Here is a 4,670-nt window from a genome sequence, read left to right as displayed (position 1 = left end):
TGTATGAAAATGCATGGTATGATCTCAATTCTTTTATATTTATTGAAGGCTGTTTTGTGATCCATTATGTGATCTATCTTGGAGAATATTCCAAGTGTACTTGAGCAGAATGTATATTCTGCTGCTTTAGGATGAAAAGTTCTAAATATATCTGTCAAGTGCATCTGGTCCAGTGTATCATACAGGGCCATTGTTTCTTTATTGATTTTCTGTCCAGATGATATGCCCATTGTTGTAAGTGGAATATTAAAGCTCCCTGCAATTACCACATTCTTATCAATAAGATTGCTTATGTTTGTGATTAATTATTTTAAATATTTGGGTGCTGCTGAATTCAGTGCATAGACATTTATAATTGTTAGCTCTTCTTGATGGATAGACCCTGTAATTAATATATAATGCCCATCTCCATCTCTTGTTACAGCCTTTAATTTAAAGTCTATTTTGTCTGATATGAGTATGGCTATTCCAGCTTTCTTTTGACTTCCAGAGCATGATAGATAATTCTCCATCCCTTCACTTTCAATCTGAAGGTGTCCTCAGGTCTAAAATTGGTCTCTTGTAGATAGCAAATAGATGGGTCTTATTTTTTTATCCATTCTGATACCTTATGTCTTTTGAATGGAGCAGTAGTCCATTTACATTCAATGTTATTATTGAAAGATATGGGTTTAGAGTCATTCTGTTATCTGTAGGTTTCATGCTTGTAGTGATGTCTCTGGTACTTTGTGGTCCTTGCAACATTTCATTCACAGTGTCCCCCTTAGGATCTCTTATAGAGCTGGTTTGGTGGTGATGAATTCCTTCAGTTTTTGTTTGTTTGGGAAAATCTTTATCTCTCCTTCTATTTTGAATGACAGAATTGCTGGATAATGGATTCTCAGCTGTGTATTTTTTTCTGTTCATCACATTGAAGATTTCCTGCCACTCCTTCTTTTCTTTCCAAGTAGATAAGTCTGCTACTGCCCTTATGAGTCTACCCTTGTATGTTAAGGCCCATTTATCCCTACATACTTTCAGAGTTCTCTCTTTATCTTTGTATTTTGGCATTTTCACTATGATGTAGTGCAGAAGATTGACTCAAGTTACATCTGAAGAGAGTTCTCTGTGCCTCTTGTATTTCAATGTTTGTTTCCTTACCCAGATTGGGGAAGTTCTCAGTTATGATTTGTTCAAGTACACCTTTGGTCCCTTTCTCTCACTGTTCTTCTTCTGGACCTCCTATGATACAGATATTGTTCCATTTCATTGAATCACTTAGTTCTCTAATTCTCCCCTCTTGATCCTGGATTTTTTTTTTATCTCTCTTTTTCTCAGCTTCCTCTTTTTCCATAATTTTATCTTTTAGTTCACTTATTCTCTTCTCTACCTCTTCAGTCCTCACTGTGACTGACTTTATTTTATTTCCCCCCTCATTTATAGCATTTTTAATTAATCATTACTATTTTTCAGTTCCTCGATCTCTGCAGCAATAGATTCTCTGCTGTCTTCTATGCTTTTTTCAAGCCCAGAGACTAATCTTATGACTATTATTCCAACGTCTTCTTCAGTTATATTGTTTATATCTGTTTTGATCAATTCTTTCACTGTCATTTCTTCTTGGAATTTCTTTTGAGGCAAATTCTTCCATTTCATCATTTTGGCTAGTTTTCTGTCCCTTATGTGTTTTAAAGCTTGTTATGTGCCCTGCACCTGTGAGCACTGGTATATTAAAGGGAGGTCATATGCTGTCCAGGGCCTGGCCCTTCAGGAGATGTTTTTGGAGAGTGTTACTTGCTCTCTCATTATGACTTTGGTTAATTTATCTCCCTACTCATAGTGATGTTTTGAACTCTCCACTAGGTGTGCTTTGATTTGTTACTTGAAGTAGCCCTGGAAAGGAAAACAAACAAACAAACAAACAAAAAACAAGAACATGCAAACACACAAATAAACCAAAAAGAAAAAAAAGCAAAAAACCATAACACCAGCTACAAGTAAGCAACAAGGTGGAAGTGGTGCTGATGGAAGAAGACTTATTCCATATACAGAAAGAAATGACAGGGGCAGGGGGGAAAGAAAAAATAAAAATTGACGAGACAGAGAAAATATACAGCTTAATCCAGAGAGAGAAAAAGGAAAATTAAGAAGGAGGCAGGGAAAAAGAAAAGAAGATAAAGTTGTCCAGAGAGAGAAACTATATGGCTTAATCCAGAGAGAGAGAATGGAGAACAGAAAAGGAGGTGTGGAACATGTATCAAAAGAATGCATTAAATATGTCTGCTTAAACAAACCAACAACTAGAGGAACCAGCCTAGAGGAGGGAAGAGGTAAGAAGGAGAAAAGGAAGGAAGAATATATCTAAATAACAAGAATTGTCCTAGAATTAATCTGGGTAATGCAGCAGCAAAGGTCTGGAGGAGGGGGCTGTCTGGTTCCTCAGTGTCTATCCCGCTCCAGTAGATATGCAGTTACCAGACACAGAGGGGCATGGTTTGGTGTAGGTGGGTCTCACCTTCACTCTGGGCCCCACTGTCCGATCCCTGAGGCCCCACTTTGGTGGTGTTGGGGAGAAAAATGGTGGCTCTCCAGTCTCTCCTCCACAGACCTGGTCTCCCAAAGCAATCTGTTAGAACCATCCTCACTGTGCCATGGGCACAAACGAGGTGGTTTGTCTCACTCCACTGACTCCTGTGCCCTGGCTGGAATTCAAACTCTTGCTCCTGCACCTTGGTACTGGGGAAGTGTCACTCCATGCCACCCAATATGTGGCACCCAGCTGGCAGACACAGACACAGCACTCCAGGGAGGGGATTGCTTTCTCCTACTGCAGACTGAGCCCCTGACCTAGCCACTGAGCCCGGACCTGGCTCCCCTTCTCCCCAGGTGTGAGATCCAGGCAGCCAGCCCCAGTCTGGAGAAAGCCTCACAGGATTGGATCTTTCTCCATCCCAGTGCGAGGTTTTTCTCTTGTCCAGACACAGTCCTATGCTCCCCCAGCCACTTCTTCTGTCTCTCTGCAGAACTGGATCCCTCCCCTGCATTAATTTTATCTCTCCCAGTTCACAATCATGCACCTATGACCCATCAGGTTGTCCTGGTGGGTCCTTGGAAATGGGAGTGTCTCTTTTCCTTCTGGACTCTTGGGATTCAAAATCCTTTGGCTTCAACACTTTTTTGAGAAAAGAAGGAAGTTTGGATCCCCCTACTTCTCTGCCCTGTTGGCCCTCCTGGTTTCCTTACTTTTAAAACAGAGATGACAATACTAACATATCAGAGTTGAATAGAGAATTACATGAGACAGTGTGTGTATTAGCACACATATAGGGTCAAAGAGCAGTCCCCGATAATCCCAATGGATGATTAGTTATATTTGTTAGTTGATTATCTAAATGGACACGAGGTCATTGCTCTTAGTGTCTGTTGGGTCTTACTTTGGGTTCATTTCTTGTGGCCCCTATCTACTGCTACATTCCATTTGATCCAAACTTACCTTATCACTTCCAGTTGAAATTCTACTTTTCATTCTATGTGGTTGGAGGTGGGCAGGAGGTAAGCTCTGTATACCCTCCCTGAGTCCTTTACCTTCATGATTTTATTTAATCCTTGTAGGAAGGCTGTGAGGCAGTGCTATCATCTCTTTGTTTTTCAGATGACAAAACTGAGACGGTGCTCCTAGTAACTTAGCCAAGATCACAGAATGAGTGACTAACCAAGATCTAAACCTAGGTAAGTCTGATTCCTGGGCCTTCATGCCTGCAGAAAGTTCTCTGTTGCTTGCTCCACTCAACTCAGCCATTGCACTCATGTTTATTTTAAAGTAATTTTCCTTATTACCAAAATATATTTATTATAGCAAACTTTGAAATATTGATAAGCAGGAAAGAAGAAATCAAAATCTGCCTGTAATGCCTCAACCCAGAAAGTCTACCTATTAAAACAATTTCTTCTTCTTCTTCTTCTTCTTCTTCTTCTTCTTCTTCTTCTTCTTCATGAAAAAAATTTATATTTAGATTTAGCCAGCTTAACTTAGTTTAGATTATACTAATTTTATTGGCAACATCCAAAACATCATAGTCAGGAGCCAGTCAACACATGCCTTCTTCTCTCCATTGGGCCTTATCAAGGTGTTAACCTTGGCTATGTCAATGACATAGAACCTGTTTGATCTGGTGCTTTTTGGCCTTGACATCCACAGTGAACACAAGTGTGTTGCTTTCTGTTTTCTTCATAGCTGACTCTGTAGTCAGGGGGAACTTGATGATGGCATAGTGGTCTACCTCATTTCTCCTGAGGGTGCTCTTTCAAGGAGGTTTGGCCTGCCTTTGGAGACACAGTATCTTGGCCCATCAGAATGTAGATGGTGTGCAGATCTTCTTTTTGTGTGTGTGACTATGGATGTCTTTCAGTGCCCCTTTATTGGCCTTCAAAACCTTTGCTTTGGCTTTGGCTTTGGATAAAGAGCTTCCTTCTTTGTCTTTGGTGCCATTTTTATGAAAGGGCTAAAGATTATCCTTTTTAATATTTTTTTTGTTTTAACACTAATTCAAAGGGATATATGTACCCCTGGTTTATTGCAGTATTATTTACAATAGCCAAGATATGGAAGTAGCCCAAGTGCCCATCAATAGATTAATGGAAAAAGAAATATGGTATATACACACAATGGAATATTATTCAGCTATAAAAAG

The 4,670-nt window shown here is 39.8% G+C and overlaps 1 pseudogene; it reads right to left on the bottom strand.

The window, feature by feature from the left end:
• Positions 1-4,013: 4,013 nt before the first annotated feature.
• On the bottom strand, positions 4,014-4,468 carry LOC147575478 (large ribosomal subunit protein uL23 pseudogene; annotated as a pseudogene).
• Positions 4,469-4,670: the final 202 nt, after the last annotated feature.

This window comes from Puma concolor, chromosome D3 (assembly GCF_028749965.1).
Source record: "Puma concolor isolate L17-30 chromosome D3, mPumCon1.1.hap2, whole genome shotgun sequence".
In the NCBI taxonomy this organism is placed as follows: domain Eukaryota; kingdom Metazoa; phylum Chordata; class Mammalia; order Carnivora; family Felidae; genus Puma; species Puma concolor.
This window is presented reverse-complemented; position numbering and strand designations above follow the sequence as displayed.